Source organism: Panulirus ornatus, chromosome 43, assembly GCF_036320965.1.
Source record: "Panulirus ornatus isolate Po-2019 chromosome 43, ASM3632096v1, whole genome shotgun sequence".
Classification (NCBI taxonomy): Eukaryota; Metazoa; Arthropoda; class Malacostraca; order Decapoda; family Palinuridae; genus Panulirus; species Panulirus ornatus.
Window position 1 is genome coordinate 23,523,549 of NC_092266.1, and position 18,656 is coordinate 23,542,204.

The following is an 18,656-nucleotide window of genomic DNA, read 5'->3' on the forward strand; positions in this document are numbered from 1 at the left end:
TTTCTTGTGATTCCTGACTCTTCTGCTTGGGTGTCTTTCCGGAGGCTCCCGGTTCTACCACTTGAGTGTCTGAGCTTTGACTTCTGCCTCTACCAATTGAGCGCCTAATTTGTGACTCCTGGCCCTACCACTTGAGCGTGTTATGCAGCTCAATCTCTCTGACTAAGATTCTGTGATACACTTAAGCTGGCTCTCTGAATATTCTTCAATGAGACTTCTTGCTTCTTGGTGAGGCTTCTTGGTCTTATTGTGGCTCTTTGCTCTAAGTAAGGTTTTAGTGAGGCTCCTTACTCTCAGTGACGCCTTAATGACTCGAGTCCCCTTTCTGAAACCGCTGATCTTTGAACTCTCTCCTCGAGGGATATACTCCCAGAGCTCTCTCTCTCCTCCTGAACTATGGCTGGGAATATAGCTGAAATAAATCACATTCCGATACACTTTCAGAGTAGAGATCCGCACCCCCAGACAGAATACAGAAATGTCTCTCTTCGTGAAATATGGCTGGAAACATAACTGGCCATTCTGAAACCTTTCGAAAGTCGAGAGCTACACATCCAGAGTCTAGAGACTCTGGAAAGATGACTAGGCGCTCTAAGACTTCCAAAGAGCCAAGAAATTACTCAATGTGAACTGTGTTTGGAAGGGTACCTGAGCACACTGTGACACACATCCCCAAACACGGTCCAGGGCATCAGTACAAACATTCCACTGTTTCTATACACGGTTACGTATGCTGTCAAAATACCCTCAATAAAACTGTTATTCATTTTCATATCTTTTTTTCTAAGCACGAACAAATGTGTGTCTACATAGAACTAAGGTTCAACGCAGAGGCTGCGAGGGTATGTGGCACCTACCTGAAGTTGCGACGAAGCTCAATAAACATTCAAAAGTTTTTTTCTTTTGCAACGAAGGAAACTTTTCTCTCTCGCCCCTATCTTCTCATATCATCTAACAATACAACACCACCATCACTGCGGCTCATCTTCTGTGTCACGAAGAAAATGAAAATATATTTCTTTCTTTCTTTCTTTCTCGTCTGTACGGTAGCGAGGATGCAACTGATGAACAAAGAGAAAGGCACACTGACGAACTGCCAAATTGTCCCAGGGCCCCCGCCTATTTATACGACCCAGAAAATCGGAGATGTTACTGCAATGAGGGAGGGGATCGGTAATTGGGGATGGGGGGAGGAGGGAGGAGAGAGAGAGAGAGAGAGAGAGAGAGAGAGAGAGAGAGAGAGAGAGAGAGAGAGAGAGAGGATAACCTTGCCAGACCCTGATTGGGGAATGGTAAGAGGAAATGACCGAATCAGATGAATGAGGAGAGTGGAGTGGTGAGGGGGGAGGAGATAATTAGAGAATCAAATGGATGAGGAGATTTATAGATAAAAAAAAAAAGATAATTAGGCAACAGAAAAAAAAAATATTCTACTCGAACATACTGACTGCTTAAGTATATGGGATCGTATCTCTTAAAATTCTCTGGATACAAAAACGGTATCTCTGGTTGGGAGGCTACGGGAAGGGGGAGGGTATCTGACTGAAAGGCTATATGGGCAGAAGGCAACTTTACCTTACTCATGCGACCTTGCAACCTCCCTGTCGTGGGTCATATGACATATAGACAGAACAAAGTATTTTACACGTTACATAAACTTCTCGTGATGTAAATTGGTCTATCATTTGGCCATATGTATTTTACTAGCAAGGCGTAAACGATGCGTCTTGAGATTTACACATATTTGTAAATAAGGTGTAAACGGCTTAAGACAAATGATGATGATCTAGCATTTTCTGTCTCTCAGGATTTCCAAAAATAATCCTAAATGATGCATTTTTTAAAGTAACTTGTGAACAATTTGAATAAGAGGTTAATGCATTGAAACAAAATCTCATTTGGAACAAAGAAAATTTTCAAACATGAGTTCTGTTTACCTTCCAAGAGACGTAAATGTAAGTCGGGTCTTACGAGAGAAATTCACAAGGACTTTGAACACACACACACACACACACACACACACACACACACACACTCACACACACACACACACATACGGAAAACATTCAATCAACAGAAGCAGACATCACAATGCCTAACAGTACTTCTAAGTGTTCCACAGGAACACATTTTACTCCTGAACCAACACAATAACGTCAGTACAGAACGGTATAAACTGTGTCATCACAGGAAAATGAATATCTTGAAACTCACAAATCATCAGTTAGATACGAGAGTGACCCAGGTATTGGTAAAGACTATGAATATCACAACCGGTATCATCAAGTGGTAGGAACAAGTTAATAAACATTGTGTAACAGTACATCAAAATCTAGGTTGCTATATTGCACACACACACACACACACACACACACACACACACACACACATACACGCACAAGCGCGCGCACGCACACACACACACACACACACACACACACACACACACATATACACACACACACACACACACACACACACACACACACACACACAAGAACTAGAACACCCACATTATGGCAGGGTCATGCCTGCCTCCTCACAATACAACGATTTACTGCTGGACAAACCCCGGGTGTCATTTGTCCCCATGTCAGTACAGCTGAGCCAGGCATCTCCAGCCCCGAGGGGCTGCGACCACCGGTAGCTAACCTTGAGCATCCGTGGACCACTCCACCGCGCGGGCCCCAGGGTCGAACTCCCCACACCGGCCTAGCTGACCGCCCCATTACCCACTCGGCCACAGACAAGGAGGTGGGGTCAGTTTTCCCAATCATCCCTGCCATTATAGCTAATGGATCCCTACCACCACTTTCATCGTCTGTTCTGCCTTTGTGCCTACCTATTTAGGCGAGGAGGAGAACAATGGGGTAAACGCTCGCCTTTTACGGGGTTCAAAGAAGTCTGTCGTTTTGAACGTCGAAAAGCATTTTTTTTTTTTCAACGTTGCATTTCATATGGACGGTTCAGGGATTCTCTGACGCTACGGAAACTTAAACAAAAAATGATAATCAATTGGTATGATCACGGCTGGAAACTGGATGTGTGCAAATGTTTATCGTTCGTCTGTTCCTCAAACTACCTCGCTATGTTAGATGAAATCATATATATATATATATATATATATATATATATATATATATATATATATATATATATATATATATATATAATTTTTGCTATACCTTAACGGCTAGCACATCTTCGAGCTGTTTTAGCCATAAGCAATGAAGTGGGCCAAGCTTCGATTGTTTACACCAACGTCACTCCTTCAAATACTCCGGTGAGGAGAACCCAGAGGTGAGCCAGCATTAGTACGGAGCGTGAGAGCCGAACTCCGCTCAGCGCGGCTCCTCGCTCCACCCGAGATGCGCCGCTGAGAGCACGTAAGAGGCAAACACTAGGGAGTTAACGGGAGACAGACCCCGGGAGATTGACCCCGCTTGGTATGCTGCTGTGTGGGAATATCTGTCCGTCTGTTTGCACACATTCACCTCCTTCTATAAACACACTGACTGGCTGGCTGGCTGGCTGGCTGGTCGGGTGGTATGAACCGCTGATTTATCCAGTGTTTTATGTTAACATAACTGGCTCAAATCGCTGTTTTACACCTTTAGTTGGTTTTAAACATTCTTGCTACATCGGTTTATCCAGGATCCTGTGTGTGTGTGTGTGTGTGTGTGTGTGTGTGTGTGTGTGTGTGTGTGCGACAAGTGCAGGTATACTACTACCCTCTCTTACCCATTGGGAAACTTGTAATGTCTCTACTATCTCTTTCTTCGCCCCTGTGACAATAACTCTGCAGTTGTCTCCACCTCGACGAGCCTCTATCATCATCTCTGTATCCACTGGTACCTGCTCCAGCCTGGCTCCTATCATTATCTCCCGATTTGGAGACATCCATGTATCTTCCCTACTGTCGTTCACTATCCAAACTACGATATCTTATATATCATCTATTTGTCATTACCATCGATATGTCTCTACGTCCATTACTCTGTCTGTTGGTATCCTTGTGAGTCAATCTCTCGTCCTCGATACGTTCCTTTATATATGTGGAAGTTGCCAAACTCCGCCTGATTGTGGTAGCACCGCAAATGATAAGTCATCTTAGACGAGGCTGTCTCTTCGTCTGTTGACAAAAAGGAGTAATAGTCTCGTAAAGACACTTCTCACTCTCCAAGATTTCATCATTTCCCTGCTACTGGGAGTAGCGCAGCTTTGAGGCTGCAGAAGCCCTTGAGGTCCTGATATGATAAAATGATAATGATAAAAATTATCCAAATGTATGTACATATGAATTCATGATTGGAATGACAGTGGCTTACTGATGGATGTGAGTCGAGGACTCTTGAACATCAAAGAAAGGAAAAGGATAAGTGTTGGACGTGAAGTGCCTGAGGACGATATGTGGTGTGAGGAAAGCTGATCGCAGGAGAGAGAGAGAGTGTAAGAGAGAGGGTGTGGCACTTAGTGCAGTTTGACGTACTACAACAGTATTTCCTAACATCTTTTTTTTAACAAGTTTCTTGTTTAATCTCATGACATGTCCTCTGGTTGCTCTGTCCCTACACCCCTCGATGAACTGTTCACTGTCTACGTCATCGACCATTTAGAATTATGAAGATTGTGATCACGTCACCTTAAACTCTTCTCCCTTTCGAAGTGGCCATACCTAAAGCCTAAAACCTTTCCCTGTCACACGACTCTCTCAATTCAGGTAATATCTTTGCCGCACTCCTCTGACCTTCTCTATTAGCTCTTTGCGTTTCTTGACATGGTCTAACCCAACTTGTGAAGCATTATATAGTGTTGGCCTTATCTATGTGAACAGCTAGCTGAATAGTCTGTATTCGTGAATTTGAATAGTATTATATAACTGCTTGCAGGCATTTGGTCTTCTTAACTATTCTCCGAAGGTGGAACTTTGGCGACAGGTTAGGGACAATCTTGTAAGGTGATGCGATCTTTCACGCTTTTCACTTCCCTTATGACCTCTGCAAACATATTCAAGTAGAAGTCCATACCTGTGTGAGTGTGTGTGTGTGTGTGTGTGTGTGTGTGTGTGTGTGTGTGTGTGTGTGTGCGTGTGTGTTGCTTTATCAATCTAGCCATTTCCATATCTCCATATCTATCTCCTCACCTTTGTACCTGCCTCTAAGTATCCCTGCCTTTCTATATCTGACTATACCTTTGTTTCTCTATGTCCCTATCTGCCTATTCAAACTGATACGTCTGTCGCTACCGTCCTGACAGTCTACCACAGATATCAGTCACCGTATATCTCAATGTGTTTCCTTATCTTTCAATGTCTGTCTCTTCAAGGAAGTATTGATTTCCCTCCATACCATTCTCTCTCTTTCAAGATTACCCATCTGCATTTCTACCTTCCTACCTGTTCGTTTACCTCACTGAATAACCCCTTTCACTAGTCACTTGTCTCTCTACCATTCTACCTCCCTATCTATCTACATCTACCTGTCCGGTACTCTTCATCTTCCTCACTCATCTACTCACACTTTTTACTATCTACGTTACTTATCTGTCTAACTGTCTGACTATTTACCCATCAGATAATGAGTCTCAAATTGCCATGGGACTTCGTACATCCAGGGAATGACACCGTACTTCGACCTGGCAAGGTGCCATACCCACAGGTGAGGAGCAGCGACTCAGGAAGCGTCAACAGCCGTGCGTGATGTTCACAGGGTTAAGGTGGAGGCTCCATCTGACAGTCGCATCCCTCAAGGCGGGTCAGCCACTTAAGCAGCGTCTCCGAAGCCTCTACTCAGGGAGGTTTACCTCCTCTAGAGGCATCGATGGGGATGAGCTGTAACGACATAGGCAACTCGTCTGTACGTATGGTCCTACTTCCAAGAGACGGGTATGAGGTGAAGAAATGACTTCGTATCCGCAAGGAGAGGGTTCAGGAGCTCTGCTCTTGGCGACCTGCCACCTGGAGTTGGGAGGATGTATTGTGTTACCACGACAATAGCTGGCTGGGAAAGCAACTCCATACATATATATATATATATATATATATATATATATATATATATATATATATATATATATATATATATATATATATACATATATATACGTTCGAGGCTCCAGTCAGGTAGGTTGGAAGGGATGGTTGCGTGTCATACATTCTTTAATGGTTGGCAGCCATGCTTGTGAGCCTCTTGAGTGCCATATACTCTAACCCTTGAGCACGATGACGAGACCTAAAATGGCCTGACCTTTGACTTGACCAATCAGTATATACATACCCAAGGATCATACCGTCGTGCTCAAAGGTAACACTGCCGTCCTCGACAGGTTAATGGAAGAAAGACTCTGTAAGTTGTAAGTATTCTTCCAAGTATTCTGTAATGCGTGAAGGTGTCTTAACCGAATGAACCAGACTTACTAAATGAAATAGATTACTTAGACAATCGATTCAAAGATGTATTCTACAGGCTGATTATACGTCTACAGACCAAACGAAAGGAGGAGAGGGGGCAGGTCATGATATGTAACATAACACAATGGAGTTATGAAGTATAAGATACTGCAGTCTACCGTACAACACCTGTAAGTAGTGATGCATTGCTGCTGGTCTTTATAAGATGCTAATTCATGTTACCCCTCATGAAGCAATGGCAGCTGCAACCTCTTCCCACACACACACACACACACACACACACACACACAAACACAGTACAGCTGGTGATACAACGAAAGTAAAGTGGTAAAGCAACGGACCCTGTAGTATGAGCTGAACTGCAGATAACCCGACACAGATTGTCCCGTACGTCGGGCTGGGAAAGTGTCGTGCATAGCTCACGGTTTTGCCAAGGATGAATCACCCTCTTCCGGTCTTCCACGTCTACGTGAGAACACTGGGGAAAGACAGATGACACGAGACCTGATGGTCTATAACGAGGGGATCTGCTGCAGGTCAGTGATAGTAACTTGACGACCGATATCTCAATATATGAAGTCATGCTGTATGAATTAAGACCATATTACAAAGTGAATCGAATACAGACGACAATGATACATAACTGTGATCATGAATAACTGATGTGGCTGGTTGATCCCTGGACACTTTTGCCCAATATGACATCACACAAGACAGAGGTAAGAGCGGCAGTATGCGCAGTATTAACGTAGTGGTGTTTATGTTCAGTCTGAACACCGGGAGGAGGTGAGGGCTGATAAGAATATGGGTGTTGACGGAGGGCAGGCGTTGTAACCAAGACAAGCTCGGCATCAGAACCCGTACAAGAGTGAAGTTGCCTCCGACACCATCCATCAGAGAGATCACACACCAAGTCCCCCTACATAATAAAACTCAGAAGTTCATCACTGGTCTAAGAGCAGCGGTAATAAATTCCCTCGGCCATAACTGAACTCGATAAAGTACAGCCAACCTGTCACAAGAATGAATGATGACATTTCTGCACCAGCGGCAAGACAGTCCAGGGTGTGTGCCTGAAGGACCCGGTGCTAGTGAGGAAACCGGCCATCGGCAGTCATTAGTTCCCGGAAGCTCCATAGCAAACAAGGTGCAGGAAACTGACCGCTATGAACTGTTCAACCGTTTCGCTCATCATCACCTGCTAGGCATTCCGGAACCTGTCGTCGCCTGGAGATGGAAAGCGGAACTGACGAAGGAGGAACCTGGGGATAAAGCAGCAGCTTGAGACGATAAGGAACGGTACCAGGTTCCTCCCCATACCTCACACTCGCCACTTCCCTGAAATAACGCCCCGAGGAAGCTGTCATTATGCATGGTAGAGAGGACGTGACACACTGGGTAAGGATGGGGTGGAGGGGACGCCTGCAGGCGCCTCACTGAGTCGTAAGGGATGACTGTGAGGTTCAGACGAGAGAGAGAGAGAGAGAGAGAAAGAGAGAGAGAGAGAGAGAGAGAGAGAGAGAGAGAGAGAGAGAGAGAGAGAGAGAGAGCAGAGTGGGAGGACCCCAGGATGAGAAGGTACGGTCACTACAAGAGCGTCCATTACAATGTACGAAGACCTCCACGCAATGCACTTGCGCACTTCCGAGGTCTGGGGTCATGATAACTTTGTCTCATAGATCATCATGTTCTCACTCCACTACAGAAAGAATATATTGTTTTGCTTCGCTTCCTTTTTTTCTTCTTTTTCCTTTACTTTCCAACCATTAGCACTGTAACTCTTGTTTAGCGATGATGCGCTTTGATCTAAGGCTGTTGATGTCGAGGGGGCGTTGTGAAGATGAGGGTGAAGTAATGGCCTTTGACCGGTCTCCTAACGGTAAGGTCAAAGAGGTCAGTGGTGTCGAGAGATTAGTGAAGATGGATCTGTCCAGACTCGAGGGTGAAACGAAGATGTGTTTGTGGAAGGTCATGTGAATTGAGGTATAATAATGGTGGTGCAATGAGCATTCTGTATCCTCTTGTGCGCCACCGCCCACGGGATGGGTAGGAGAGTACCAATAAATCAGCCGCAATTGCGCCAAAAATGAACCAATCAAATCCGTCTGTAATGAAAACGCTTGTGATTGATGGTGTAGGTGGAGACATACGGCATTCGCTCAAGTATCTATGGTTAAACGAAAAGATCTATCATTATATATTTGATATAGGAGAGACGATGTGCAGGCAGCGGTAACCACTCTTAAAGTGGTAAGCACTGCAGATCCACAGGCAACACCCCGATACATTCCTTTCAAAACGAAGACTCCGGACTCTCACTGCTAGCTAGCCTTGGCCTTGGAAGTTTCGAGAGCCTTCCATACACCGTCAGCCACCAGCTCAACTGCTTATATCAAGACCAAACAAGACGTCAGTTTTCATAACTTGAAATAAAAACTACAAAATAGAATAGAATCCTCACTCTTTCTACCATGATGATCAGACCTCATGTGGAATACGGTGTTCAGCTGTGCCACAACCACGTACATACAGTCCTTGCTCGACCGAAGACGGCGAATATCTATGATATCTAAGCGATGCTGAACGTAAAGAACATTGTGGGTATGCGGGAGCCAGACGATCATCAGAACTCGTCTAGGAGACTGAAAGATTTCATCATAGATGGACTGTTACGCGAAAGTCCGAAGATCCCTCCCCTCTCTACCAATACTGGCGTATGATCGTTTTCTATACACAGCTCCAGTACCTTTATATTGATGCTAAGCGAAGAGTTCCAATGTTTTCTGAACATACAATATTACTGTTAGCCTCAGTATCGTGTGATACAGGTGAAAATATTGAAAAAAAATATATATATATCTACACGCCAGCATACTGAAACAATATCGAAGTATATCCTCAACAAATGATCATCTTTTTTTTTCTTTTCGAAACAGAAAACAGAAGTGACCGAGGGAGAAGGAAAACGAGAGTAGCAGGAGGAGGACCCTCCTCCTCCTCCTCCTCCTCCTCCCGGCCAGACAGACCAGACTGGACGTTCCTAGACCATTGAGTAACACAGAAAGTTTGCCGCAGGTGAGCGTGGGAAGGGCCTTCACAGGGGATAGCCAGGTGTTCCCTAGGGGATGAATCCCTTCCCAGATCACCCATGACGAAACTCACGTATCTTACAGCCAACACCGCTGACACAAACCCATCTCTGTACTGGACTAAGCTACTGTGACTGGTGGCAATATCTATCTATCTATCTATCTATCTATCTATCTATATATATATATATATATATATATATATATATATATATATATATATATATATATATATATATATATATATATATTTATAACCAAATGCGTTAAACCTGATTCGTTTAAGTAGATAAGCATGACTACATCTCCATCGACGAGAAATGATTACCCAGGGAAAACCTCTCGTGGTCTCAGGTTACCTCCCAACCCCGTGATGAACGAGACATCTCCAAACATGCGTGAGAAACGTGAGCGTCATGAGGGAAACAGCGATGGGAAGGGTTAACGCTTAAATCAAATATCGTCACGAAACACCAGCGCCTCGTGAGTCGATATATATATATATATATATATATATATATATATATATATATATATATATATATATATATATATATATATATATTATGCTTATCTATTATGCCTCTCTATTATGCTTGATCGCCGTTTCCCGCAACAACAGCGCCACCACAAGACAGCATCGAGCCAGCAGACTCTGACGGTGACAGTGAAGAGCAGGGCGGTCCCGCTGACCACAAGGTCTTCCTCAACACCTTCACGCTGGTGGTGGCACGGGACGTTGATGACGGAGGATGTGGCTCTCCTCTCCATGGGAACTGCCTCATCAGACTCATACCCTAGAACACCTCCCGCAAAAAGAAACCTTCTGGCGTTACCCAGGACCTCTTTCCAGGAGCTTCCGTTGCTCCGAGGCTTCGCTACCTTATAGCAGCGTGGAAAAGTGGACTGCTCTGGAGTGAGAAGTTCTTTGGTGAGACTTTACTCCCAGTGGCACTGCCTCACCGAAGGTGACTTTTCACTTGCGGTTTGACCTCAAATAGGCAGAGTTCGGTAACACCTAATATATATATATATATATATATATATATATATATATATATATATATATATATATATATATATATATATACATATATATATATATATATATATATATATATATATATATATATATATATATATATATATATATATATATATTTATATACATATATATTATCGGTTGCAATGTGAGGTATTAAAAAATGGTGTCGGAGTAATCAGCGCTTTCGTTTTCTTCCAAAGAAACTCCCTGGGACATGTCAGCGTTAGTGTCTCGCTGATTCACGAGTGAAAGATAATTTCTGATTTCCGGTAACAAGATTAACGTTATTGGTATATCTGAATTACTTCGTGGGAACGGAGGGACGCAAGGTTCTCCTCCAGTGAAGACGAAGTTGGAGGGGGAGCTCTGGTGGTGGAGGAAGGGGGGTTATACTCAGCTCAATTACCTTCTTAGAAAACGCCTGCTCAGCTAATCTACTCTACGAACTACTTCGATGTGTTACGATGACGACGTCGATGAGGAGAGAGGGAGAGAGAGAGAGAGAGAGAGAGAGAGAGAGAGAGAGAGAGAGAGAGAGAGAGAGAGAGAGAGAGAGAGAGAGAGAGAGAATGTAAAAGCATTCTAATAACGTCTCTCTAGCGAGCCATTCTTTTCCCCTTCTCCTAACAATGATTTCGAAGACTTCAATGTCATGTGCAGGAAACGATCGCTCACTTACGAAACTAAGGAACAAGAAGATCATCACCGCGTATTCATCACGGACGCGAAGCAGGCCTTTTACTGCGGCTACCATACGCGCACCACTGCCGACGAAGGGGTCGAGGTCGCTTTATCATACCGAGGGAGCAAGTACAACGGAGGGCGTCCATCGCCCGACCTGCAGTAGGGCAAGCGGTGGTTTCAGGGTCGGACCTTATGTGTGTAGGGCCACATGGTGGAAATGTGGACTGTTTTAGAGATCAGGTTTGCCAGTGAGAGAACGATGACTGTCAGGCATAGGTGACCAGTGCAGACTATCATACACAGGTGATCAATACAGACTCTCATACATAGGTGATCAATACAGACTGTAATACGTAGGTGATCAATATAGACAATCATACACAGGTGATCAATATATACTGTCATACATAGGTGATCAATACAGACAATCATATACAGGTGATCAATACAGACTCTCATACATAGGTGATCAATACAGACTGTCATACGTAGGTGATCAATACAGACAATCATATACAGGTGATCAATACACACTGTCATACATAGGTGATCAATACACACTGTCATACATAGGTGATCAATACAGACTGTCATACGTAGGTGATCAATACAGACAATCATACACAGGTGATCAATACACACTGTCATACATAGGTGATCAATACACACTGTCATACATAGGTGATCAATACTGCCCTACACAGGTGATCAGTACAAAGAGACAATATCTATAAAGACCAGAGGTGTATCTGGGTCACGAAGATTGAACATTCTAGTCGCAATAGACGGGTTACCACTACCGACAACAACGCAATGGGACGGGGCCCTACATTAGACAGATGGTTTCCACGCCACATGGCCACGACTGGACAAACGAATGACTTAGACAGGTTGGAGTGTTGTGGTAGACTGGTGGAGGCGTTGCGACATGACACGCGTCGTCTGGGCTACAATGCCGAAGTGGAGCGCTCCTGAGATGCTCACCAGATGAACAGCGGAGGAAAGTGGTCGTTGGCACAGCTGCCAGAGGCCTTGCTTGGTGGTTCGTTCGTCAGCGAGAGAGAGAGAGAGAGAGAGAGAGAGAGAGAGAGAGAGAGAGAGAGAGAGAGAGAGAGAGAGAGAGAGAGAGAGAGAGAGACCAACGGACCACGACGAAGCCACTGAACTGGAGGCGACATCAACAGGTCACACGGAGCTACAACCCCCTCACTCTTTACACAACAGGACCCAGGGCAGTGAGGGTTCCCCCACCCTCTCTCTCTCTCTTGCTTGACAGCAGCACTTCCACAACCCTCTGTGAACCGTGTTGGACAACCGAGGGTGTTGTGTGTGGGCCTCGTTCCCCTAGAAACGCAGGGGTGAGCACGGAACGACATGCTACGCGTAAAAGTTCTTGTGGTTTGGGGCGGCCCGGCCGCAGGCGACGATTTCTTCCAGTCAGTCAAACAAGAGGTGTATCTACGGTCGGAGGGGAGGGAATGGTGAGTATGGGGGTCGGGAACTGAGTGTAGGGAAGGAAGGGGATAAGGATTGTAGGAACGGGACAGGAAAGGTGAGGGATGTAACCTGAGATTGGTAAGGTATAGTAAGGGGAAAAGGAGAGGTTACACAAGTAATAAGAGATGGGTAACGGTGACAAGATACGAGAAGAAATTGAGGAGTGGAGAGTGAAGGAGAAAAGGAGACATGCAAAAGCAAGGGCGGGAGGGATGGAAACACTCACCCGTAAGTATAACTACATAGTTTATGAAGTATAGTACACCTGCAGCCGCTGGCGTCAGGCATGTGAGGCGCTGTACCATGAACGGGGAGGATCACTCTCACCCACTCTCTAACTGGGAGGGACTGACGACACACACTCCCTATAGTGGAATATGATGGGTTGTCCCCTTGGTACTGTCTTCAGTCGAAAGGAGCCAAACAGATCCTCTCACTGTGATACAACCGTATTCCTCTGCCATAGTTGCCAAAGTCTCCACTGCGTCAGGGACACCATGCATGCAGTGAGGACGTGTATGGTCCTGAGCACCTGAAGAAGGTGTCGAGGTTCTTTTTCGTTGGGTAATTATACCTGGACGTTAACGCCCCTAATGACCCAGGCAGTCGATAGGCTTCGAGCCATTATAACCAACCACCGTTCACCTGCTTCCCTTATAATCACCCTGAATTAGAGTTTCCTGTTAACAGCAGTTGGTGTGAAGCTCCAGGTGTACACAAAATCCATGAGATATTCGCACTGAAAGTTTCTTCATTCGCAATATGCAAGCAGTGAACCATACTATGTAAAATCTAACTTTTAAAATCCAATGAATATGATATACGAGACAAAAACCTGAAGGATTTCTGTTGGATAAGGCACCTCGTTTGATTAAGAGGAAACAATTAAGACATTTAATTTGGAAATTTGGAAAAATGATGAGGTGATTTTATGCATGAATAATGGTTAATATTTGATGCATGTTTCTTAACCTGGCACAAGCTTTTGTCGATGACAGACCGTTGGTTATTTGGGCTTTTGTCCTATCTACTGCCAGAGTAATCATTGTCGTCAACGTCAAGCTACATCCACAAGCCAAAAAGTCTTGAACACCTTCCTCGGGTGTTAAAATTAAGACCGCATGCACTGTCACTATGCATGTAGCCTATAAGTCTATTTCAGAAATTTTCAGTCGAAAGCAGGTAATATGTATCCTCAGGCCTTTCTACCTCCTTCGACGGAACTGGTCAACTGTTGCTAAGGTTTACTACAGGTCTCATTATATCTGTGACAGTAAGCTAGGCAAGTTTAAAAGTTTTTAGAGACCATTTTCATGATTATCACGTCAATTCAACTAAGTTTATGCTCGAAATACACAGTTACAGTTTTCTCTTCGAGTATATTATTCAAAGAATAGAAAATGGTAACATAATATGGGTAACTAGTATAATTATTTAAAAAACGAGTACCTAGATATATTCTTGTTAATTCCTTGATACATGGGAGTATATAGGGAAAGACTGCTAAGAAATATGATAGAAGGAAGAAGTACGGGAAAAATACCTAAAGGATGATGGAGGAAATTTATTACGGATGACCCGAAGAGAGAGAGAGTAGTTTGGAGAGAAACTGGATCTGCTGGCGGGTAGGACATACTGATTGACAAAACACCGAGGAGGAAGAGCAAAGGCAAACTAGATAAGAAAAACAAATGTTGGTTATTGATGACGTTATCTTCTTGAGGACAGTGATAGTATCCTTTACTTCTAATCTATATAGATGGAGACAGGATAACAGAGTAGAAGTCTCCTTCCTACTCATCACTATAGATGGAAATAGGTAAGTAAACCAAAAGTCTTCTCCACACTCATCACTGTATACAGAGACGGGATAATAAAGCAAAAGGCTCCTCCCTATCTATCACTAGTTCCACTACCCCACTCTGCAGAATGGCCGTGAAAACCATCATGGATACGACACGATGAATTAGATACACCTTCTAATCTAATTCCACTCACTGGATACACTAGGAAAGAGGAATTCTAGCCTCTAATCAGAAATCAGAAATCTAGTTTCAAATCCATGCATATCATATTGTCATTCTTATATGAATATTCATTTCTTTCAGGTGTGCAGTGGAGTCTAAGTCTTCTGGAGGGGATGTGAGAGTTACAGAGACAGCTTTGCCTGCCGTAATCTGTAAGGGGCCACACTGGCCTTTTCAGAGACTGTCTCTTGAGCTATCCTACTCTTCAGGACGAAGATAATGACCATTGAGAGATCTCTCTCTCTCACGTCTAGTAACACCACCAGACCCCATTGGTTATGAACACCGACACAACAGCATAGGTTTAAGCACCGCAGTGTGTCTACCTTAGTGACAATGTCGGCCTGAATAACCTTCATTTTGGCCCAAGTAACACAGTCTCGAGAGACGAGAAAGAAGGATGGTCATCCACTGGATGCCTACACTGTAGTCATGTCGAAATGAGGGACAACGACACAGCCAAATGAGCCTCACAAAGTCTCTTCTATACAGACGTGGCACCACGCCCGTGAGCCTCGGTTAGAAGGAAGGCACCACAAGGTGGTGACGGGTGGTAGACAAGTCCTCCACAAGCAGAGTGTCACCACAGAGTCATCCCCTGGCGTCCTGGTAGGCTTGAGCCACCCGCTACCACCAGCATCCCATATTCAGGTGAATCTGTTTTTAATTCTCGTTTTCCATTAAGTCTACAGCTCTCACTTCAATGTTATTCCAAAGAGGATTTATCTTTGTTTCATTCTGCTCTCTTGACCTCCAAGACATTTTGTTTATTATCAATAGATTCACATACCGTCTTGCTTTGGAGCAGACGTATTAGATGTTTTTATAACACTTTAACTTATAGTTTAACTCCCGCGCCCTATATGTTGCATTTTGTCACTGAGACACGACTTCGAAAGTCAAAGGACAATGGCATGTGTCTGAAAATACAGGGTTGATTTTCGGGTCCCTGATGCCCCTAAGGGACGGGCCAGTTTTTCTCTATCGTCTGTGGCCTGTGTATTGCTCTCCATGTCCTCCAACTGATCCCCCCCCCCCTCTAAAATCAAAATCTAAGACAATCATACGCATTCTGAAGCACAGGCCACGTTGGGTTTTTTGACCGTCCTGGTTCCTACCACCCTTAAAGGACGCCGTGATCAGTTTCTGTCTGTCTGTCTGTCTATTGTGGACTTTGCTCCTCCGTGTCTCTATCCCTGATCGTAAGGGGTCAAGCCAAAGGCCAGGCCATTATACCTAAGGGTCGTATGGTTGTGCTCGAGGATCGTTCGTCTGTCGTGCTCAAGGGGAGTGCAAGAGGCCTTCGGTAACGAGGGAGAACAAAGGGCTTCTGTGTGAGTGTGTGTGTGTGTGTGTGTGTGTGTGTGAGAGAGAGAGAGAGAGAGAGAGAGAGAGAGAGAGAGAGAGAGAGAGAGAGAGAGAGAGAGAGAGAGAGAGAGAGAGAGAGAGTAATCCGTTATCATGCACTCCCGCTAATGATGACTGCAGTAGCCGCCATAAATAGGCCTGCAAGACCATCCAGCTAAAGTGGACCACACGGAGGAGCCACCTGACGGCTCTAACAGACGACCTCCTCCTCAGACAACCGTCTGGGGAGGAGAAGACGCCGGCTGCTCCACCTCCCACACGCAGGTGGGAGTGGCGAGTGTGTCTCTCCCTTGGTCACCGCCAAAGAGATGATAGTAATGGTAGGGAGGAAACAAGGACCACAGACGAGAACCATGGCTGCACAGACACACTTCTATGTGGACACAGACAAACACAAAAGGGATCAAAGACACAGATAAGCTGCACAGACACAAATAAAGCTGCACAAACACACATACATGGGTGCCCAGACAAAGATGGGATGGCTACAGAGACACAGGCATGGTTACACAGACATACACACAGTTACACAGACAGACAGACAGACACCGAAGTTTGCAGAGTTACAGACACACGGTTCCACAGAAGCACACACATGGTTCTATAAATGGACACACACACACACACACACACACACACACCGTGAGCGCGTCACAACCCAGTCCGACATGCAAATGGACTGTAATCTAATTCCGAGTGTAGTCTGGGCCCACGCTGGTGAGGACTCTCCCCACATACTTCCTGCCGCTCTCCATTTTCTTTATGAAAAATATATGGAGTTTAGAAACTGTGTCGTTCGGTTAGCTTAACCTAAGTTTTCGTCTTTTTCTTTTTCCCTATTTTGTTTTCAATGGATCGAATCTCTTCCAGATAGAGAGGAAGTTGCAAATATTCGTTGTACACAGAAAAAAAAACGTACGAAACATATTACCAGAAAAACACTTTCGTAAAACGAGATGCCTGTCTTAATTCAACTCCCTCTGTGTGACCCCTAGGGACAATCTCGGGGTCATATCCTGCACTAGTATGAAACTCGTATCATGTTGTACATAACGTGGTATTCATCTCTTAATGATCATATGTAACTTGAGTCACCACAGTGGTAGAAATATATATAAGCACAACACACACACACACACACACACACACACACACACACACACACACACACAACCACCGAGGGGTGTCGAAATCAGGAATACAGATTGCAGACACCCACAGACCACTCGGTCCTTTCAGAGGCGTCTCAGTATACGCCTAAGTCAAGACTGACGCGACCTGAGTGATAGACAGATTCAGTCACTCCAACCAGCAAGTTTGGTTCTTCATTATATTCCTCTGGCGGAGGAAGAGGAGGAGATCATCTCCACTACGGATGTATGTACCCAGGATCGTATCCCAGCTGTATGAGACTGAAGGTTTGGCCCTCTGACCCGACCCTAACGAGTGAGGTCAGCTACCAGGCACACAAGGGGTCATAGCGTTATTCTAGTCGGTGACTGGGTACTCTCGTCCTAAAGGGGTGGGGGGGTCATGTCCTCGTACTCAAAATGGGTTCATTACGTTCATAATGACATCAAAATGGCGCAATCATGTTTCTCAGGGAGCCGTAACCTCATTTTCATCGGCCATAATAAAGTCAGCAGGAACATCGGGGCTATATGCTCCAACAGCATATACTCCCCCGCATGCATTCATAACCCGTGTTGACATGACCTGCCACGAGGCACAGCGCACACACACACACACACTCCATGCAAGACCGTCACCACACACTCTTCACGTATCAACCAGGTCTGCCACCACACATTCTTCATACCACACTCTCTACCTCATCACATCACGTCTGTCGTCAGCACAGGGGCTGTATCAATGTACATTTGAGAGTCTCTCCTACCTGAACATACCCGCACACTTCTACTCACACACGAACATATACACGTGACCATCCTATGAGGACGGAAGGACGGACAGAAACAGGGACGCGCTTGTATGCTTGCCATACAGAGACACATAGAACGGAAACACACGTCAAAGTACAAACGACCCAGCGTTGAACGCCCCTACACATCTGGGTCCCTCTGTAAACCCACGAACGTCCGTGCTACCACACACACACACACACACACACACACACACACACACACACGATCATACCATACGAACCATCTAAGTGTAATATAGACGTTATGTGAATTAGAAGTGTTACGTCTGGCATCTTGTGAAGTGACAGGAGACAACGCTACGTTTTCCTGTCCCTCCGTGAGAGCCGCGTCTCGCGTGGAGGTGGGGCTGGCTGGCTGGCTGGCTGACGGCAGACGAAGGAAGAAATTAGATTATGAAAAATATTATCAAAGGACGTCAGCCGGAAGAGCTGTTGGGCCGGGCACAGAGCAGGGGAGCCAACATCAAAAGCTTCCCCTTCCTCTGATATTTTTTTTTCTAATATGACGACCAATAACGTCCTTCCCATTCTTTAATTAAATATCTTATAATGTCCTTCTTAGATAAAAAGCGGGGACGTTCCTGGGAAAAAA